Here is a 22530-nt window from a genome sequence, read left to right as displayed (position 1 = left end):
AAGTTTGAGCTTGAAGAGGAAAGCAAAGTGCTGGCAAGTGACTAAGCCACAAAACAGGTTTAGGATGTGAGTGTATTATGGTGCTTGGGGCTGGGAGATACAAAGGCCAGGAAGAGGGATGACACTGAACCAGAGAGAAAACGCCCTTCAGACAGCTTGCCTTCACAAATGACCAAGCGTCCTCTCTCTAGCCTGAACCTCAGAGTATTCATAGATGGGAAAATGAATCAAATAAGTATCTCTCTCATTCATTCTTCTTTATCTTTATTTTATTCTGCCCCTTGGCTTGATCTAAATCTTAAGCTATTCATGGAGATTTTAAAATATATTCCAGCACTGAGCATTCACTCTGGCCAACTTTTGCTGGTTGTGTAATTTAAATTCCTCTTGTTTATGCTAACTCCTATTTTCTCTTGTCTTTTCCTCAATAGTTCTACAATCTGCCTTTCCCAGGGTTCAGCTCAAGTCCTGAGGAGCAGTGGTAAACCCCAGACAACCTTCAAGGCAAGTCTAATGGGCTGGAATGGGTGGGCCTTCAGGGAAGGAGAACACTTTCAGGAAATGGTCTGACCACATAACCCTGGTTGCTTGAGGTAATAGAAACCTAAATTGCTCTGCTCGCAAGCCTAGTTTATCAGCATGACCTGAGTACAGGGAGCTATAAAGTGTGTTCTTTGAGGATTTTCTTTTCTCTCTCCATCTTTCTTTGCAATTAAGAGTAGAAGTCCCCAGGAAAAGAATCATATAAACATAAGGGTAGAATTAAGATAAATGCATTCCTTTTGCTTAGGAAATTTTCCATGATGAATGAATAGCTCTCTAGCCCTTATTCAGCAAGGTCAAGTGCTGGCTCTTTAAGGAAGATTCACTTTTCTAGAGCTGAGGCTGGATATTGGGGCTGGGGGGCTTGAGAGAGAAAACAGTTTTCTAGAAAAAGAGAACTAATGGTCAATGCTGGTCTCTCCCAAGAGGGTTGCTGCTTCTTGGTGGTTTCAGAGCTGATGGTGGATTCTGTGATTGCTTTGGAGTCTCTCTTCTAGTCAGCCCCTGGAGCTAACTTGACTCTTCACAGCTGATGCCCGTGAGAGCTGAGAACACTTTCAATACAGGGTACCATGCTCATCCTAGGTGGAAACAAAACTTCTTCTCATTTACACCCAAGATTGAACAAACATCAAGATAATATGATTGGAAATGCTTCATGGAAGAAAGGTATCAGAAAACCTAGGACCCAGACCTGGCTTTGTCACTAACATAGCTCAGAGAATGCAAATGGTGTGTCCACTCCCTGACCAATGCCACAGCTGGTGAGATTGGCAGAAGTTGGGCTATAATTCCTAAGTTCCTTCCAAACTCTGACATTCAGTGTCTGAATGTTATAGAGACCCCTGAACATTCTTGAAGGTCCACCTGCTTTTTCTAATTGCCCTTTTATATCTCTATCTCTGTAGTGACTTTTTAGAGGGCTTGGTGTAACAAAGAAAGCCGCTGAACAGACAAACATTAACTGAGGAATCTTGCTTGGTTTTACATACTCTTAGTTTTGAAAGCAAGTAAGGATGAAGAGACCTAGAACATAGGGTGTTCGATATTTAGGAATGTCAGACCCAAAGGCCATACTAGAGTGAAATCTTACACATTAGGAAAAAAATCATGTTCCTGGAGGTGAAATAACTAGAGGAAAACAGATGAAGTCCATCTTTATAGATGTGCTTATTGCACGTTAATGCAGAGGTTCTGCTTATTTAGGGAAGAGAGATACAAGTGGAGGAATAGATGGACAAGGAGAAAATGAGGTGGGTACACAGGTGGTGCATTACTTTGTCACTTTGTATGAGTTTTCAGGACCTTTGGCTTTCACCTTAAGAAGTGAACCTCCATTTTGGCTACACTGTCATCAAGAAGTGAATAGAATCCTGGACTCATGATTGAGATTTCTTGGCCACTTCTCTCTGGAAGGTTAATGGAATGGATTGCCATGCCATACACATTACTAAGATGAAAATTAAAAAGAGGAATAAAAAGGAAAAAAAAAGAGAGAAGGAGAATAGTTCTATCAAAACAGTCTAGTCTTCCAGCAGTACTTCAGATACTTAATCTCTTTGTTTCATCTTTAAAAATAAAGACTTTTATACCCCTTGGCATTTTTCTCCCTAATTCTTAAATACTGCTTAATCACTCTTGAATATAGCTGAGGTCTTAGGACCAGATTTGTTTAAAATATTCCTTTCCACTCACACTGAACCCTTTTCTTGGAGTCCAACTTCTCAGAAACTTGTCTATTTCCCTGAAACCTTTGACCATATTTCCACACACAAAAAAAATCTCTCAGAAATATTCAAATATTTGGCAGTGGTAACCCAGAAGGAGTCCAGTGATGGGCAAAGCTGGAAAGGCATGACTAAACTTTCTCAGAACTCTTGGTTTTCAACTAAACAGTGCAAGAAGGCATTAAAAGAAGAAGAGAAGGAGAAGGAGAAGAAGAAGAAGAGGAGAAGGAGAAAGGGAAGAAGAAGGAGAAGGAGAAGGAGGAGAAGAAGAAGAAAAGAAGAAGAAGAAGAAGAAGAAGAAGAAGAAGAAGAAGAAGAAGAAGAAGAAGGAGAAAAGAAGAAGAAGAAGAAGAAAAGAAGAAGAAGAAGAAGAAGAAGAAGAAGAAGAAGAAGAAGAAGAAGAAGAAGAAGAAGAAGAAGAAGAAGAAAAAGGAGGAGGAGGAGGAGGAGGAGGAGGGGGAGGAGGAAAGCCAGCATCCTGCATTCTCTCACTACTTCCTCTCTTCTTTTTCTTTTCTTCACCCCTTTCTAATCACTACCTTCTTCAGTAAGAAGGTGGCAGTAACACAAACTGCCAAGTTTGCATTATGGAGATATTGTAGGACTATCTAGTGTTTCTGGTTCCAGGGATTAGTTAACTCTCTCTGAGGTCCTAGCAGGCTGTATTCATGCCCTTCTCCCACTCACTCAGGCATATGCCTCCTGGTCCAGAAATTTCTACTCTCACCTTCCCACTCACAGTTTAGCACAGGCAGTGATGCCAGTGAGTTGAATTGGAGGAAGGCGGTAGGGATTGGAGATGGCCTGGGGGACAGATGACATGCCAGTGATGTCGCTTTTAGGAATGTGTAACTCTACATGCAGCTACTTGGTCTGGAAGAGGTAGAAAGAATTCCTGTGAGTACAATGGTTCTGGGAATTCTCGTAATACCAGAGGATGTGCAACTACTGCAGCTCAGGAAAACCAGAGAGTGAGTGTGTATAGTGACTAGGGAGACTCAGGCCTGCTGCTGGGTTGCTGGGTCATCCTCAGAAGGATGGGACGGATAGGATGGGAGATGGTGACTATAGAGGCAAACCACAGAAGAGATTCCCTTGGGATGAATTTAGCTGGGGGTTTTAACAAGAAAACCAGTCATGGATTTTTTGAGTTAAGTGGGAGATTGAAAAATATAATTAGAAATCAAAGCTGGTTTTAGAGGCTATTAAGAAAGGAACCCACTGATCAAAATGGAGGCAGAAGAAAGAAGCATAAAGTAGAGACCCAGACACAAAGGAGGTGAACCCATGCTTCACCCGTGTTGCAGAGTGAGTTTGTACTCACTCTGGGCAAGAGCAGCTCTCCATGCTTCACATCCTCAGCAAAAGGGAGACTTGAATGAGTCAGGTTATAGGCCCAGGCTATGTTTCTGGAGAATCTGATTTTAGAGGTTTCTGGCAGGAATATTCTAAGTACTGGGAGGGATTTTGTCTATTTTATATCTAAAGATGGCCACATTTTCCCCATTTCCAGCTAGAAGCATGAAAGTTGCAACTGAAGGGTTGTATCATGGAATGCCTGAGCTGCCCAAGGCATGAGTCTAACAGCTTCCAGGTTCTGAGTCACAGCTCTGGAAACTACTTTGTGGTAGTGGCAGTAGTAGGGGGAGGGTGGGTAGATGTCCAAAGAAATGTCAGTTGCTTGAGAAATGATCCCAAAATGCAGACCAGAGAATAAACTAGTGTCTGAAGGCACAATCACATGGTATGGATTCTGACATCTTCCGAATGTTTCATACCATGGGTATCACCGACAAAAAAACATCATTTCTGAATCCCATTGGCTGGTGGGGGAAGACACCGGATATTCTACCTGGTTGTTGCATCTTTTGTGGGAAGGAATTATGGGTTCTTTCACTCAGTGTAATTATTTTGAGATTCATTTATATGTCGATTATATCAGCCCCTAATTCCTTTTTGTTAACCTCATTTGTGCAGTATATATCACATCTTGTTTAACCATTCACCTGTGGAAGGACATCTGGGCCATTTCCAGTTTGGAGAAATTATGAATCAAGCTGCTATAAACACCCATGTATAAATTTTTTGTGTATGAAGATAGTTTTTATTTCAGCTTGCAGTGGGATTGTGGGTCTTATGATAAGCGTGTGTTTAACTTTTTAAGAACTGTGTTTCAAAGTGTCTACACCATTTTGCTTTCCTACCAGTAATGTATGAGAGTTACAATTGCTCCACATCCTTGCCAACACTTGGTATGAACCAGTGTATTAAATACTCATGATTCCAACAAATCTGTAGTGATATCTCATTGTCCTTTAATTTGCATTTCCCTAATAACTAAAGATGTTAAGCATCTTTTGATGCACTTATTTGCCAAATATACTTTCTTTTTTTTTTTAAATTTATTATGTTATGTTACTCACCATACAGTACATCATTAGTTTTTGATGCAGTGTTCCATGATTCATTGTTTGTGTATAACATCCAGTGCTCCATGCAATATGTGCCCTCCTTAATACCCATCACCAGGTTAACCCACCCCCCCACCCCCTTCCCCTCTAAAACCCTCAGTTTGTTTCTCAGAGTCCATAGTCTCTCATGGTTCATTTCCCCCTCCGATTTTCCCCCCTTCATTTTTCCCTTCCTTCTCCTAATGTCCTCCATGCTATTCCTTATGTTCCACAAATAAGTGAAACCATATGATAATTGACTTTCTCTGCTTGACTTATTTCACTTAGCATAATCTCCTCCAGTCCCATCCATGTTGATGTAAAAGTTGGGTATTCATCCTTTCTGATGGCTGAGTAATATTCCATTGTACGTATGGACCACATCTTCATCCATTCACGTGTTGAAGGGCATCTTGGCTCTTTCCACAGTTTGGCTATTGTGGACATTGCTGCTGTGAGCACCAGGGAGCATATGGCCCTTCTTTTCACTACATCTGTATCTTTGGGGTAAATACCCAGTAGTGCAATTGCTGGGTCATAGGGTAGCTCTATTTTTAATTTTTTTTGAGGAACCTCCATACTGTTTTCCAGAGTGGCTGCACCAGCTTGCATTCCCACCAACAGTGTAAGAGGGTTCCCCTTTCTCCACAACCTCTCCAACATTTGTTGTTTCTTGGCTTGTCAGTGGCTAACAGACACATGAAAAAATATTCATCATCATTAACTATCAGGGAAATTAAAATCAAAACCACATTGAGATACCACCTTACACCAGTTAGAATGGCCAAATACACTTTCTTGAGTGAGTGTCTGTTTGAATCTTTTGCCCATATGTTTTGCTTTCTTATTAATTGAATTTTGGGAGTTCCTTACAAATTCTGGGTATAACTTATTTATCAGATATATTATTTGCAAATATTTCCTCCTAGGCTATCCTTTGTCTTTTAATTATCTTCACAGGGACATTTAGGAGCATAACTTTTAAATTTTGATAAAGTTCAATGTACAAATTTTTCCCTTTTATGGATTGTGCTTTAGATGTAGTGCCAGAGAAATCTTTGCCTAATCCAAATTCACAAAGGTTTTCCCCTATGTTGTCATCTAGGAGCTTTATAGAATAGGTTTCAAGGCATAGGGCTTTCATATCTTTTGTCAGAATTATCTATAAGTATTTCATATTTGTATTATTATTATAAAAATACTGCTTTTAATATCAGTTTCCAGTGGTCCATTGCTAAGATATAGAAATCCAATTGATTTTTTTTATTCCATCTGATTTTCTACCTAGCAATCATGTAGTCTGTAAATAAAGCAAGTCTTGCTTCTTCCTTTTCAATCTGTATGTTTTTACCTTTTGTTCTTGCCTGACTGTCCTGATTAGAACCTATAATACAATGTTTAATGGAAACAGTGAGAGCAATCATCTTTTTCCTGTACCTGAACTTAGAGGGAACGTATTTATTCTTTCACCATTAAATATGTTTGAGGCAGTTCCCTTCCATTCCTAGTTGGCTGAAAGGTGTGTGTGTGTGTGTGTGTGCGCGCATGTGTGTGTGTGTATGTGCGTGTTCTTAATTTTAATTTTTTGGTCAAGAATGGATATTGGATTTTGTCAAATGCTTTATTGCATCTATTAGGATGATCTATGTTTTAGTTTGCTAAGATAGTGAATTACATTGATTTATTGTCAAATGTTGATCTAACTTTGACTTCTACTTTATCATGTGTCATTTTCTTTATACATATAGTGGACTTGATTTACTAACATCTAAGTTTTGCACCTATGTTCATGATGGCTGTTAGTTTGTAATTTTCTTTTCCTATGATGTCTTTGTATGGTTTTTGTATCTGGGTAATGCTGGCTTTATAGATAGAGTTGGAAAATATTGTCCCTTTTAAATTTTTATTTATTTTTATTTTTAAAAAGATTTTATTCATTTATTTGAGAGAAAGAGAGAGCCTAAATGGGGGGAGAAATTGAGAGACAGGCTCCTCGCCGAGCAGGGATCATGACTTGAGCCTAAGGCGGATATTTAACGGATTGAGCCACCCAGGAGCCCTGATATTCTCCTTTTTTTTTTTTAAACTTTCTGGGATTGTTTATATAGTTATTTCTGCCTAAAATATAATTCACTAGTGAAGGCTAAACCTGGAGTTTTCTTTTGGGAAGATTTTAACTACAAATTCAATTTCTTTATTTCTTTCTTAGATACTGGGCTACTCACGTTAATGTGATCTACTTCTTCTTGAGTAAGCTCTGGTAGTTTGTATCTTTTAAGAAATGTATCCATGTCATTTAGGTTCTCAAATTATTGGCATAGAGTTGTATATAATATTCTCCCACTATTCTCTTCATATCTGTAGAATCTATAGGATTGTCTCTCATTCCTGATGTTGGTCATTTGTGTCCTTGCTTTCTCTCTCTCTGATTTTTCTGGATCAGTCTGATTATAGGTTGATTGATTTTATTGATGTTCTAAAAGAACTATCATTTCATTGGCTTATTTATTTTCCCATTATTTTACTCTTTCTGTTTCATCAATTTCTGCTTTGATCTTTATAATTTCCTTTTGAAAATTTACTTTGGGTCTAGTTTGTTCTTCTCCTATCTTTTTTTAAGGTGGAGACAGCAGTAACTAATTTGAGATTTTATTTTATTTTTCTTTCTTTTTTAAAAATTTTATTTTATTTAAATAAAGTGTATAAACATATAGTGTATTGTTAGTTTCAGGGGTAGAGTTCAGTGATTCATCAGTTGTATATAACACCCAGTGCTCATTACATCAAGTGCATTAAGGAGGGCATTTTATTTTTCTATTACAGATATTTGGTACTATATATTTCCTCCTAAGTACTACTTTAGTGACATACCACAAATTTTGATTTTAATTTAGTTAAAAATACTTTTTAATTTCCGTTTTGAGTTCCTCTTTGATAACCTGATAATTATAAAAATGTGACAATTTGATAATTATTACAATGCAAACAGAGCAATGGAATAAAAAATAATAGGGGATTTTCTTTACTTTAGATGAGACCATAAGGGAAGACTTTTTAGAGGAGGTGGCATTCCATCCAAGACCAGAAGAGTGAGAAGGAATCAAGCAGGTAGAGTTGAAGCAAGAGTATTCTAGACATAGGGTGAGCAAGTACAAAATCCCTGAAGCAAGAAAGAGGAGGAAAGAATCTGAAAAGAGGCAAAAGGTGAAAGAAAATTTGTCCTAAGTTCTATCATGAAGCAAGCTGCTTCCGGATGCTACAAAGTACAGGAATAGGTAATAGCCATAAGAACGGAGGACTTCCATATTTGGCCTGACTATAGCTCTTCTTAGAGTCAGGGTAATGGGTAGAATTGCCCCTGGAGAAGGTGTGCCACCCCAGGAATTCTATCCATATTAAGTTGTTGAGGTATGATTCCATTCTGAAAATGTGCTGCTCTACATCCTTAGTAAATAAAATTCTTGATCCTTGAACTTTGCCATGAGTGATCACTGGATTATTATTCTTTCTTTCTAATTTTTTTTAATATACTCTAAAAAAACTATCCAGATTGACCTCAAATAACTCATTGATAGCAGATATATTTACTTGCCTCTTCCTTTGCTCTAGCCTCCCTGAATGGGGCTCTTTGATTCTTGGTGACAAGACTAAAATGATAAGTCATGGATACAATCTGGTGCCATCCATTTTCAACTTTATTCTTTTTCACCACAAGGGATCTGTGATGGAAAACGTTCTTCAGTCAGCCACAGCTGGCTCCTGGACCACAGTGAGTTAGTGCACATCTGTTAAAGACAGGATGAAGGCATGCCTTCCTTAAATTGTTTTCTCTAAGCTGGCTCACTGAAGAATTGTTCTCTCTATCTCTGGAAATCTTTTCTTGTGCTATTTCTCCCTCTTACTTCCCCTGAGCTTTTCATCAGTTGTCCTGAAATGAATGATTCACAGCTTGTATATTTCTCCATGTCAGGCTTGGGAAAGTCTAGAGAGCATTCTATCTTTTCAGTGTTGAAAACTCTGCTCTTGGGCTCTGTGTAACAGGGTTCCCTTAGACCATCACTTCACTTTCCAGTAGAACAGAGAGAACTTGGGTTTTACAAGCAGGGACATTATTTTTTGCCCATTCCTCAGGACCAACCAGGCAGATGCAGGGTGGGATCGGTCAGAGATATCTCACCATGAATGCAGTTCCCAGGATGGAACTATTTCAAGAGGGAGAATGACGAATTCTGTGCCACTTGGGATGTCTCTCTCCTCAAGAGCAGAATGGCTGGGTTCTGTCCTGGTCTTTAAACTTTCTAAGGGAAGCTCTTCCTAAAGTTTTTTTCAGATTATGTTTTTGTTTTTTCAGTTCCCCTACGTCAAGAAGTCCTTCCTGATAGCTGGAAGAAGGGACAATTATACTCTTCTCTTGACATTTGTTCTTTGGCTTGCAGAGAAGGAATACAATGCTTCCAATCTTATCCCTCCAACTGCTTGTTTTCTCCTCCCCAAGGGAGGAGGATTAACTAAGCTGACTGGTGAGGGCCTGAGCTTCACTGAACGACATTTAATAGTGGGTGGAGTGACAGTGTTAAATATTATACAGAGTTGACACTTCATATTGTTTCTGTGTTCTCTCAGAGGAATTGTAAGCTCATAGATTTGGGTCTTCTCCTTGTGGTAAACTCCATGTGGTGAATTCCCCTAAGCAAGTTCTCCCAGTATGGAGGGGAAAGGAAGGATATCCATTCTTTCTCTGTATTCTAGCTGTGCTGGAGCATGGAGGCAGGCCTGTGGTCCTTGCAGTAAGCTAGACAGGCAAATTCAGATCCAACTCCATAGATCAGCTGTCCAAACAAGTGGGTCTTAAGTCCAGGATTTGGGTGGGTGGAATAGAAAGCCTCATTAAGCTTAAGGTTATATCCAACAGTTTTCTCTGAGTCTTACTTTTACAGAGTGATTGGGTACATTCTTCTTCAAATAAATAGTCTGGACCTTGTATCTTTTCTCTCAATGGGATGGAGCCTAGGAGTGGAGACTATAACTCCCTTTCCGGACCTCATCTAAAGTGTTTATGCCAAATGTAGTCTTTTAAAATGAAAGTGATTTTTAAAACTATGCCGGTTGATTGTCTCCCAGAGTTCCAAAGATTCTTGTTATGTATGTATGTCTTACCTACATTAGTACTCATGTCTGAAAAATTCAGAAGCATCAAATCCATGCATCCTGAGAAATGGAGACCCAGAGAGTTCAGCTGCCTTATTTAGAGTCAGAGATGCATTGTCAAGCCCTTCCTCTTCACATCTTTCCTTTGGTATTCAAATTGAAAAAGCATATTCACATCATGTCTCCTTAATTCTGGGAAATGAAGATGCCATGCTAAAGAGGCAAAAATCACATCAATTCCTTCTTTATGCTTATGAATCACCCTCTTGACTCTATCAGAGTTCTCTATCTAAAATCTTGGACAATAGTCCTGGGAACAAAATAAGTCCACTAAGCCCTTGGAGAGACTGGATTAAATCATCAGGTACATCATCAGCCAGTGTTGATGACCCATTTTTTTTTTTCTCTATCTGTGGTTATCACCAGTGATGTATACTCTGAAGATGGAAAGGTGATTCCAATCACATGGAAAGAGCTTTGGATGTGTTTAATTTCCTGCTATACTCTGTGACAAAGAGCTAATTTCGTGTCTTGTGATCAAATAACTGTAATTTTGCAAGAGCAAAATTTTTGGAATAAGGATACTCAGGGTCCTTGTGTGGCTTGGGATGTTGCCAGGGCAGCTATGGGGTCTGAGTGAGTGTTTTCATTTTACTCTTGCTTTATTGCCCCTGCCTAATTCTCCCATTTCAAAATGTTGTGGAGTAGGCTGGTGTCATTTGTTTTCATAAATTAATGTCGGTTGCAATTTACAGCCAGATGGGCCCTGAAGAATAAGAGGCTTGTCTGTCTCTTGGAAGTTCTAAAGAAAAGCAGTGGGCATGCTTGGGGTGAACTTTTGCACTTCAATGCTTCCTTCTGCAGAGAGAGTAAATACTTGTGAAAAATCCTGTTTTATAACAGCTGGGACAAAGGACTCCTTATTAGGATTATTTTTTGCCACTGCTTCTAATTCCTCTAGCAAGTAGAAAAAAATGTAAATATTGTAATTCTTCCTACTGGGAAGCCATGTGTGTGTTGGGGAACAACTTGGGATCAGAGATCTAGAGTCTGAATCCCCTAGATATCTCCACAGCCAACTAGTAGGACTAAGGGGGTGGGAAGGTGCCTATTGGATCAAGGCATGTAAAAGCTCTGACTCAATATATATGTATCTTTTTGCTACTCCTTCATGGGCCAGGGAGAAAAACTAGGTCAGTGAGAAGCACAGAGACAAGAAAAAAAAAAAGAACTGGGAAATTTGATGAGTCTATGATTTAAGAAATAATGGCTTGTGGGAAGCTGGAATCCAAAGCCAAAGAGGAGGCTGCTTGGCCTCTGTAAGCATTCAGAGACCACGTGCAGCTAGATAATGCTTCCTTCCACAAGGGCACATGCTTCAGGGTATGTGAGGGACAGGACTAGAAGACCATTTTTCCTAGCCCTCTTGGTATATCACTATGTGGCAAGTCACATAGATTCTCAGCTGATTGCCTTTCTGGATGAAACAAAGTATCTAGACAGGACAATTTCCAGGGTCCCTTCCATCTCTAACACCCTTCTGATGATAATCTTTGTTTTATGAAATTATGTTAGGATCAGCGTATTATTTTATTCTCCTATTCAAGTAATTGGCATTTAAATTTTTCTTAATAAACATAAAGTTGTCTAATGATCTTTACCCAACCAATGTCCTGGTCATATTTACAACTTAAAAAATCATGTTCATATATAAAGGCTCTGTGAGGGAGATAATACAGGAACTATGATTTGACCTCACAACTGGACTGAGACTTAAACTTAGTTTCTTAGAGATGTCACAAAAATTGCCCAAGTATTTTTTGAGCACGTACTAGATGCAAAGTACTTTGTTGAGAAAAAAAAAAGCATCGGTGAATAGGACACATGTGATCCATGTTCTCAGGTTGTTCATATTTTGTAGAGCAAAACAACACTTAACGATAATGGAGTGTGGTGTGTGTGATGGAAAAGGATGGGGACATCCAGTAGGAGAATTTATCCCAGAGGAGAGGTAAGTAAAGATCTTCCTGGAAATGTGACATTTAATTCTTCTCAAGAATGGAATTGCTTTAGTTAGGACAAAGGAAGTTAGGGAAGAATGTTCCAGGAAGCAGGAACAACATGGACTTTGTATTAAGATGACATTTCTCTAATACCATGTGTGTGGGTTGGAGGAAAGAATATAAAGAGAAGGAAAAGAGGGGCCCATGGCAAACAATGGATACCTTGGAGGTTATTTTCCACTGTGTCTACATATAGAATAACCTTTGAGATTGATGTCCTTCCTGAATAATTATACTGCCTTGTATAAAAACTGGTACATTTTGGTTAAGTTAGTAAAATATCAAATCAGTGTGTATACTGGACAGTCCATGAAATTGTGAATGTCCATCATATCCATAGCCCTTTCTGTGGAAAGAATCTGCAACAGATATTGCCTTCCTTAGATGTCAACAAGGCTTATACCATGTGACCCTCAGCATCCTGGAGACATCTGATTGGACCAGGGATGTGCACCAGACTGAGTCATGACTAAAGGACCATCAGCGTGTTTGAAGATGAAATAGAAAGACAAAGAAGCCAAGAAGACACACTATTGCTTCAGAAAATGATAGAAACCAAGAGTAAGAAGAAACCACAATAAGAGTGTGGAAGATGAGGAAAAAAACTGAGGATGGGTTAGCTGCTGTGCAGGGCTGAGTGGGCAATAAAGGCAGAGGCCACAACAGAAAGAAACAGAATGCTGGAAATAGAGAATGACCAAAAAGCCATGGATTCACTTAGAAAGCTGCAGAATGCCAATGGTTTGGAGTGGTTTTATGCACTGCTGTTGGGAGTTTTGCCAGGAGCAGCCTTTCTACAGAGCAATCTGATACAACTTAGTCAAACTAAAATGAACCTATGTATATTTCCCAAGAGTATCTCACACAGGCCCATAAGGGGATGTGCTTGAGGATGTTCATTATAGCGATGTTTGTGGTGACAGGAAGTTGGCAGCAATCTGGAAATCCATCAGTGGAGATTAGATAGACAACACATGGTGAGTATATATCATGGAGAACTAGGAAACACAGAGAATGAACAGCCTGCATGAACGTTTAATAACATGGATGAACTCATAGACAGTGAAGGGTCAAAAAGGAAAGATATATGACCAAGTACCCTGTTTTAAAATAGAAAATACACACACTTTTAAAATGTATTTGTTACACAAGAACAGATACAAGCCAAAAGATCTACATTAGATACAAATGAGAGTGGTTGCCTAAAGTGTGGGGGTGGAGAAGAACAGGATGGAGTGGGGATAAAAGTGAATAAAAAGAGGACAGAGAATAAGCAATGGCCTGAAAAGTAGAATTTGCTCAACCTGCTGCAACTGACAGAGGAAGGAAATGTGAAAATGAGAAAAAATGAGGAACAGGGGGTTCTTCCTTTGGAGACAAGCAGACCAACACTGTTTGGTCATACGACAAGTTATGGCTGCAATAGCCTGAGTGGGAAGAATAATTTTCTGTATCTCAGAGGCCTGGCCATGCAGCTTGGAGCTTCCTGGACTTTCATGCCACATGTTTTTATAAGAAACCCTAGTCCTCTGAGGTCATCTGAACAGGTCTCCATCCTTTGAAATCTTATTTTTTTTTAAGTTCAGTTAGCCAATATATAGTACAGCATTAGTTTTTGATGTAGTGTTCAATGATTCACTAGTTGTGTATAACACCCAGTGCTCATCACCACGTACCCTCCTTAATGCCCATCACCCCAGTTACCCCACCCCCACCCCCTCCCTTCTGCAATCCTCAATTTCTTTCCCGGAGTCCAGAGTCTCTCATGGTTTGTCTCCCTCTCTGATTTCTTCCCATTCAGTTTTCCCTCCCTTCCCCTGTGGTCCTCTGCGCTATTCCTTATATTCCACATATGAGTGAAACCATATGATAATTGTCTTTCTCTGCTTGACTTATTTCACTTAGCATAATACCCTCCAGTTCCAACCGTGTCGCTGCAAATGGTAGGTATTCATCCTTTCTGATGACTGAGTAATATTCCATTGTATATATGAACCACATCTTTATCCATTCATTTATTGAAGGACATCAGAGCTCCTTCCACAGTTTGGCTATTGTGGACATTGCTGCTGTGAACATTGGGGTGCATGTGCCCCTTCTTTTCACTGCATCTGTATCTTTGAGGTAAATACCCAGTAGTGCAATTGCTAGGTCTTAGGGTAGCTCTACTTTTAACGTCTTGAGGAACCTCCATACTGTTTTCCAGAGTGGCTGTACCAGCTTGCATTCCCACCAACAGTGTAAGAGGGTTCCCCTTTCTCCACATCCTCACCATTTGTTGTTCCGTCTTGTTAATTTTTTAAAAAATTTTATTATGTTATGTTAGTCACCATACAGTACCATCATTAGTTTTTGATGTAGTGTTCCATGATTCATTGTTTGCATATAACACCCAGTGCTCCATTGCAATATGTGCCCTCCTTAATACCCATCACCGGGCTAACCTATCTCCCCACCCCCCTCCCCTCTAAAACCCTCAGTTTGTTTCTCAGGGTCCATAGTCTCTCATAGTTCCTCTCCCCCTCCGATTTCCCCCCGCTTCATTTTTTCCTTCTTTCTCCTAATGTCCTCCATGCTATTCCTATGTTCCACAAATAAGTGAAACCATATGATGATTGACTTTCTCTGCTCGACTTATTAATTTTTGCCATTCTAACTGGTGTAAGGTGGTATCTCATTGTGGTTTTGATTTGTATTTCCCTGATGGTTAGTGATGTTGAACATTTTTTCATGTGTCTGTTAGCCATTTGTATGTCTTCTTCAGAGAAGTGTCTTTTCATATCTTCTGCCCATTTTTTGACTTGATTATTTGTTTTTTGGGTGTTGAGTTTGAGAAGTTCTTTATAGATCTTGGATATCAGCCCTTTATCTGTTATATCATTTGCAAACATCTTCTCCCATTCTGTAGGTTGCCTTTTAATTTTGTTGACTGTTTCCTTTGCTGTGCAGAGGCTTTTTATCTTGATGAAGTCCTAATAGTTCATTTTTGCCTTTGTTTCCCTTGCCTTCAGAGACGTGTCTTGGCAGAACTTGCTATGGCCAAGGTCGAAGAGGTTACTGCCCATGTTCTCCTGCATCCTTTGAAATCTAGTGGCACCTAACTAAAAGTTGTAAAATGGGATATAAATGACAAATCAAACTAATCTTCTCATACAATTATTATGTACCAGGGCCTAGTGTACATTTTAAAAATATATGGAATGTTTAATCCTAACAATAATTGCATTATTATCTTTATTTACAAACAAAGAAACTGAGGCACAGAAAGTTTAAGTCATGTACCCAGGGTCACACAGCCAGTAGGTAGTAAGCTGGGATTAAAACCCAGGCAGTTTGGTTCCAGAGCCTGTCCTTATAACCACAAAGCTGTATTGGAAGATGCTCTTAAGTAAACTCCATTTGAGGGACTAGTTTTGCCCAATGTCAGGCTTGACTAACTTCTCAAAAGTCTTGGATCATTTCCCTCAATCACCCTAGTAAAGGCAGTTAATAACACTTAGACTGATTGCAAAGTACTCAGATTTGGAAAGAGTAATTTTTATTGCTGTGCCATCACGCATTCATTTCTAAAACCACCATCTCCCTGTCCCATTACTGAAATTTGATACTGAGGACACTGGGTCTAGAGTCAATGGCTCTGCCTCACCCAGGCCATGTGACCCTGGGTGAGTCATCAAGCTTTCTTAGTGTCAGTTTCCTCATTTGAAAAATTGGGGCTAATAACAGCTCTCCTATCTATTGTTATTGGGATCAAATGAGATGACACAACCTAAAGAACTTTGAACATGGCATAGCCTATCCTTGGTGACTGGGACACACTATTTGAGATCCTCATTCAAGCTTTTATCCTCCCACCCTGTGCCTTTCATTGCATCTCAATACCATCCAGAACAGCCTTGGCATTTTGTTGCCATGGGCACCTTGCATGAACTTCAACCTGGGAGGGAGTTTGTGGTAGCCACAGCGTCCATGGCACTACTCTGCCTGGTAATACATGTACATGATGATTGAGCTTGGCCTTAGTATTGTCTGTTTTCTCATCCTGCATGGGGCAATGTGGCCCTGCTGGGTCTGTTTTCAATTTTCTTGGCAATTTGAGCATCACGGAACAAATTTCCCCACCCTCACTCCCTCAGTTCTGCCACATTCTTGCTTGTTGATAATTGTGTCCATCCCACATGACAACATTTCTTGACCAGGCTATCCTGGGGTCTCTTCCAACACCAGAATCTGATGTCTCCTTTCTTGGAAGTCCTTTAAAACTAAGTTTGTCTTTTTCTCATCAAGTGCCCAATCACAACTTTTGTTCCAGTGATGAATATGCTTGTCTTTTCTATGCCCTGTTGAGAGTGGGATTCTTGAGTGGGTGCTTGCATGTTTTACCTTTGTGCCCTCCCCAGCTTTTAGTCTGGTGTCTGCCATGTAGACATACATAAAAGATGCCTTGTGAACCAAAGGGCACAAGTGTGTGCTCAACCTGAGCTGGCAAGATCACTCGGGTCCTCCAGGCTGCCCATCCATCCTTCGGGTCACCCACACTGCATGAAGTGGGCTGCCCTTGATGAGTTGCTGGTCCCAGGGTACCATCAGTGGCATCTGACATCAGCTTTCAAGCTCATCAGCTTTCAAGCTCATCAGCTTTCAAGCTCCCCATCCTTTTTTTCTAGAATGGCCATAAACTTAAAATAAATTTAGTGCTGTTTTACCGTACTGGTTCTAAGACACAGAACTTTCAATTATGACTATTCATTGTTTATGAATCCATTCAGGAAACATTTATGAAGTGCTTACTTGTATCTGACTGGAGGTGTGGGAATAAGAATACTAAAACATGACTCTTGCCCAGGCCATGGTCTGATGGGAAACATAAGTAGAGGCAAAAAATTAAAACATAATAATGAAAAGACATGACAATAGGGATGACAGCAAATGGGAGTGAGTGGAATCAGACTTCCTCAATTCAAACCAGGTCCCAATGTCTATTAGGCTGCAGGACCTGACTCTCCAACTGTCAGTCAGTTTCTTCATCTGTTATAACACTTACCTTGTAGGGTTGCTGTAAGGATTAAAGGAGATAATTTATGGAAAGGCTTTGGCATTGTGCATGGCCCACAAGAAGCACCAAGTAACTGTTGTCTGTAGTCCTTGTTCTCTGTGCTTCTGTTTTTCTCACCTGTAATATCAGGGTGGTCATTGCACTCCACCTCATAGGATTACTACCAGAATCAGATCATGAAATGCATGGAAACTGCTGGACACAATGCCTGGCAGAGGAAGCACTCAGTAACTGGTAGCTACAATTATTAATTTGTATAAAGTAAAAAAGAAGGGGACATAGAAAAGTTTATAGGCATAATGTAGTAATGTCTACAGCTGACTGTGGAGGACATCAAAAAATCAGATAGATCAGGTAAACAGATAGAGGTCTGGAAAGATGGAAACAGATATAGCACAGTCTTAATTGTAGAATCTAGATGGTGGGTATGAACAGGGGGATCTCTGTCCCATTTTTTCAACTTTGCTGTATGTTTGATATTTTTCATAATAAAATGTTGGGAGAAAAAAGGGACTGACTGAATGTTTGGATGATCCTTAATGTAGAGTCTGAGTAAGGAAATCGTGTGGAAGGAAAAAAACCCTGGAATGATCTGCTCTTTGCTTGCCCTTCTCTGCCTTGAGAAGAGCAAATGCCAAGGCTCAGAAACAGGAGGGAGAAGATATCCTTTGGGGTACTTCCGAGCTGAGATGAAGTTGCTTGAATGAGGGGCAGAGGTTGTAGTGCCTAAGAGCATAGACATCCTAGGTTCAAAACTCAGCTCTGCACTCACTAGCTTTGTAACCTGCCAGAAGTTGCTTACGTTCTTTGTGCTCTGATTCTTTATCAATAGAGATAACTATCTACTTTATAAGATTGCTTTGGATAATAGATGAGTTAATATCATCATCATTTTCTTAGGAAAGCTTGTTGTCTCAGAACTCTTCAAGGCTTGTAGTCTTTTCCATGGCTCCACCTTATCCCCTGTTGAATGAGATGCTTCTAGAGAGACTACTCTGTTGGAGGAAGGAAGGGAGGGTAGCAGGAAAGGTAATAGTAGGTGAAGTTAGGGGAAGAGTTGAATGAGAATCTGGGGTCTAAGAAAGACAGATGCTCAGGCACCAGTCAGATAGATGAACTCAAGAGGCCCAGGCTGATTGCTTGCTCAGAGTCATGCACTTGGCTTCTAATGATATATTTAAAATGCTGGTGAAATTATAATCTTGTTGTAGTTCCTTTGGAGGCTCGTTCATCAACCTGGGCAGTGTGTGTGGCTGGCAGGTGGCCAGCATCATCCCCTGACTCCCGCCTCCATATGACTCAGCACAAATCAGACACTTTAATAGCTCTTGATTCCAAGTTTGAACTTGCTTCCAAATGAAAGCCTCCCTCCCCCTCACCATTCTTCCCCAACCTTCACAACCCACTCCCCACTCCCAATTTATCAGCTAGTAAATTCTGAGTTGAGCTTGGAGCCAGAGTTTCATTTAGTTTTGGCAAAGGATCAACTTCTTCCAAGAAAAGAAAAAAGAAAAAAAAAAAATGAAGGCAGTGTGGGGGGGAAGGTTTAAAAAAAAGCCCAGCTAAACAAAAAACACTCATGGAAACAGCCCTGTAACATTAAGTAACTCAGCATGGAGAGAGCCCTGCTTTTTGATACATTAAGTGTCAGTGAATATAAAGGTGTTTGAAATGCTCTGAACATGCAGCTGGCATTACCAACCAAGCCCAGATGGGCTCCTGCTTTGGAAAGGTTATGGGGTCACCAGTCATTAGCTAGTGACTTCAGAACTGGAAAGAAGTTTTGGAGATGACCATGGCACCCACACTCATTTTCATTCTGGATTATGTGGCCCCGGTCCCTTTGCTTGTGGATGACAGAAGACCTGTTGACCTAACACTCTGCCCTGCTGGATCTAACAACCCCCCCAAAGAGCCAGGGACATTTCCAATAATGTATATAGCATCCTGAGTTACAGGAAAAGATATGAATAACTCATCCCTACTCAAAATGGAAAAATGCAAGCCAAATAATCAGACTTGAAAACATTCGATACTTTCCATTAGCTTGGGGAAAAAATGTTTTTAAAGTTCAGTAGCATCTACTGCTGGAAATAGTATGGAAAAAAGGCCACTCTCTTACATTGTCGGTAGGAACACAAATGATAATACCTTGTGGAAGAAAATCTGACAATATTTTTCTCCACCTCCTGCCTCCTCCGCCCTTGATTGATTCATTCATTCATTCCCTTTCTCTCTGTGGTGAGCTTCTACCATGTTTTACCTAACAATACCTCAGTTCTGGAGTCCCCACTTGCTTCCAACTCCTCACCTTGGCCAAAATAGAAAAAAAAGCTGCAATGAATATGTACATGAATATATCCCTTTATGGGCATATATGAGGACTTCTCTGATATAACTTTCTCTTCTCTATCTCTTTCTGTCATCTCTATATCCTTATCTCTACATATATATCCACATCTATATCAAGGTAAAATTACTGAGTCATAGTATGAATGTATTTAATTTGATTAAATAATGCAAAAATTTGACAATATCACCTCAAATTAAAAATTATACATACTCTTTGACTTGGCACTGCTAAGAATGTACCCTGTAGATATAATTCCATGTGTTTACCAAGACTGAGATATAAGGATATTAATAGAAACACCATTCATATTAGCAAAACCCTGGAAAGTACTGGAGTGCCAGGGGAATATACATTTAGTTGTGTCCCTTTACTCTGTAGAGTGTGAGAGAGCACAGTCTCTGGGGAACCAATTCATGCATTGAATCCAGATCCTAGCATTTACTGGCTGTGTACCTTGCACAGGTACTTACCTTCTTTTGCCTCAGTTCTCTCAGTAGTACAATGGGGACAAGGGCACATGTTTGTATCAGAGTCCCAGCAAGAAACAAGCTGGATATTCAATTGAGTAGTTTAAAGAGAGTTTAATAGAAAGGACTATTTTCAAAAGTATAGAGAGGGTAAAGGAAGCTGTAAGGGACAACGCAGGGTTGGCCAAAGTGGAGAGTCACTGATACTCCAAAACCCTGAATTAGTGAGAGAAGGGGGCAGCTTCTGACATGCACAGAGAGCTCTGTGGCGAAAGCCAACTGACAGGTGCTATGGCTTGTACTCCAAGAATGGAGCACAAGGTGATCATTAGGGGAGACCAACTACTAGGTGACTAAATATATGACTTCTGTCTTCACTGTTCTTCTTATTCCTTCTGGTGCCACCTAGTAGCTGAATTCAACTAGAAGCCAGAAGCAAAGGAACTCCTGATGCTCTACCTATAGATCAGCCCTTTGGTGTACCCATCAGAGTATAGAGAGGATTGGGGAGGGGGTTGGGCAAATGGAAGATACTCAACAAAACACTTCATATGGTTTTGGGGAGAATTAAATGAATAAACACATAGAAAGTGTTTAGAACAGTAAGTGGCACATCATAAATGCTTAATAAATATGAGTTGTTCTTATCATTGATTTATTAATATTAGTATTAATTCCCCATTAAAACCATTGGGTCAGATCTAAATGTGTTGCAGTGGGCCTAGGTTTCCAATATATACACCAATGAAAAAGGAAGATGTAGCTTAGTGTAAGAAGTAGGTACCCCTTTGTGTAAAAGATTTTTTAAAAATTGGTTAATGCTATTTGGAATCTTTTGTGGTTCCATAGAATTTTTAATATTATTTGTTCTAGTTCTGTGAAAAATGTTGTTGGTATTTTGATAGAGATTGCATTGAATCTGTAGATTGCTTTGGGTAGTATGGACATTTTAACAATACTAATTCTTCTAATCCATGAGTGTGGTATATTTTTCCATTTGTTTATGTTGTCTTCAATTTTTTTCATGAGTGTTTTATAGTTTTCAGAGTACAGGTCTTTCGACTGTGGTTAAGTTTTTTCCTAGGTATTTTATTCTTTTTGGTGCAACTGTAAATGGAATTGTTTTCTTAATTTCTTTTTCTGCTGCTTCATTATTAGCATCTATACACTACTAATTTCTGGGTATTAATTTTGCATCTTGCAACTTTACTGAATTCATTTATTACCTCTAATAGTTTTTTTTTTGGGGGGGTGTATTTTCTATGTATAGTATTATGCCATATGCAAATAGCATATAAACAAATAATTTTTTAAAAGAATTGGCTAATGACCATTGTCTTTGCAGAGAGGGTCTAAAGATTACATGGGAGTGGGAAAGGGCTTTCACTTTTCATTTTCTACCTTCTGTCATAATGTTTATACTTTTAAACCATGCACATGCATTATTTTTATTTTTGAAAATGTCAAAGGTATTTCTGGGTGATGTGTTTATGGTACATGCTTTCTTTTTTTATTATTCTCTTACATTTTTAAAGTATTTGTAAATTTAAGAATAAAGTACTGAGAAGCACACTGTGCTAGAATATTCTAAGTATCAAAATTGGCCTAAAATAGTATTTTTGAGAATGCGAAGGCATCTGATGTGCTCATTATTTATTACTTAAAGGTCACCTTGGCCTCATATACCTTCCTCTTCTTAGTTCTAGAATCTATGCTTGGAATGAATGACTTCCAACAGTCGTAAGCAATAAGAAGGGGTCTTCATTCCACAAAGCAAGTTCTTGCTGAACAGGAAGATTATATATATCATACAAGATTTATATATGTATATATATACACAATTTATATATAAATACATTATTATTTCTCTGTGATTTTAAGGATGTGTATATGTGGATTTTACAGATATGTTCAAATACATACATATATGTGTATGTATGTGTGTGTATATAGATATGTGTATATATATGGTTTTTTTTTCAACATGGCACAAGTGTGCTATTAAGTGTAAGCAACTTGGCTTCGAAGTTACACTGCCTAGATGATAATGCTGGCTCCACACTTACCAGGTAGTAATTGTGGGAAAGTTACTTAGCTCCTTTAAACGTTGGTTTTCTCACTGGAATGACAATTGCCATCTTCTTCACAGAAACTTCAGAGGTTTAAATGAGATGAGCATGTTTGGCATTTTAGTAATCACTCAATATGTGGTGGTAGTTATTGTTAACAGTAGCAGTCCAAATCAGTTTTGCCTAGTGAAGAACTTTGTGTTATTCCAACCCAGTTCCTCTAACTCATCTACCAGAAGTTTCCCTGACTGGGAAAGGGATAGGTGTGGGTGGAAGTGTGTATTTTCAGACATGCAGCCCTACAGAATTCTGATATCTTTGAGCTCAAGTACCCTTCTAACTTTGGCCTTTTCATTTATGCCAATGAGGAATACAGTGTCCATGGAAATTCACTGATCCATCCAAGCTCATAAAGCTGGGACTTCAAAACCAGATGTCCTGACTTCCAGCAAAGTACCCTTGAAGTATTTAGGACCCCATTATGCATGGCCACCAATGGCTATTTGTTAAGGATGGGAAGAATAGTACCCACAATGAATCCTCTGGGTAGAAGAGTTATAAAAGGTCATCTGATCCATTGTCTTGCCTTGCCCTTCCTGTTAAACAATGGCACTCACTCATGGGCTAGTGGTCAAGGAGCAGAGGCAGCTTCCA

At 39.4% G+C, this 22530-nt stretch overlaps 1 long non-coding RNA gene across 3 annotated transcripts in view; it reads left to right on the top strand.

The window, feature by feature from the left end:
• The first annotated feature begins 370 nt into the window (after positions 1-370).
• The window catches only part of LOC123838872 (uncharacterized), a 202939-nt gene continuing 180779 nt past the window's right edge, over positions 371-22530 (top strand). For all 3 annotated transcript variants that reach the window (XR_010409848.1, XR_010409849.1, XR_010409850.1), the window contains exon 1: positions 371-504. This is a non-coding gene — a long non-coding RNA (uncharacterized LOC123838872). The remainder of the gene's footprint in view (positions 505-22530) is intronic.

This window comes from Mirounga angustirostris, unplaced genomic scaffold, assembly GCF_029215605.1.
Source record: "Mirounga angustirostris isolate CCGP_5_RB_7025 unplaced genomic scaffold, mMirAng1.0.hap1 SCAF_3, whole genome shotgun sequence".
Taxonomy (NCBI): Eukaryota; Metazoa; Chordata; class Mammalia; order Carnivora; family Phocidae; genus Mirounga; species Mirounga angustirostris.
The sequence above is the reverse complement of the archived record's forward strand: the minus strand, read 5'-3'. Positions and strand labels throughout refer to the sequence as shown.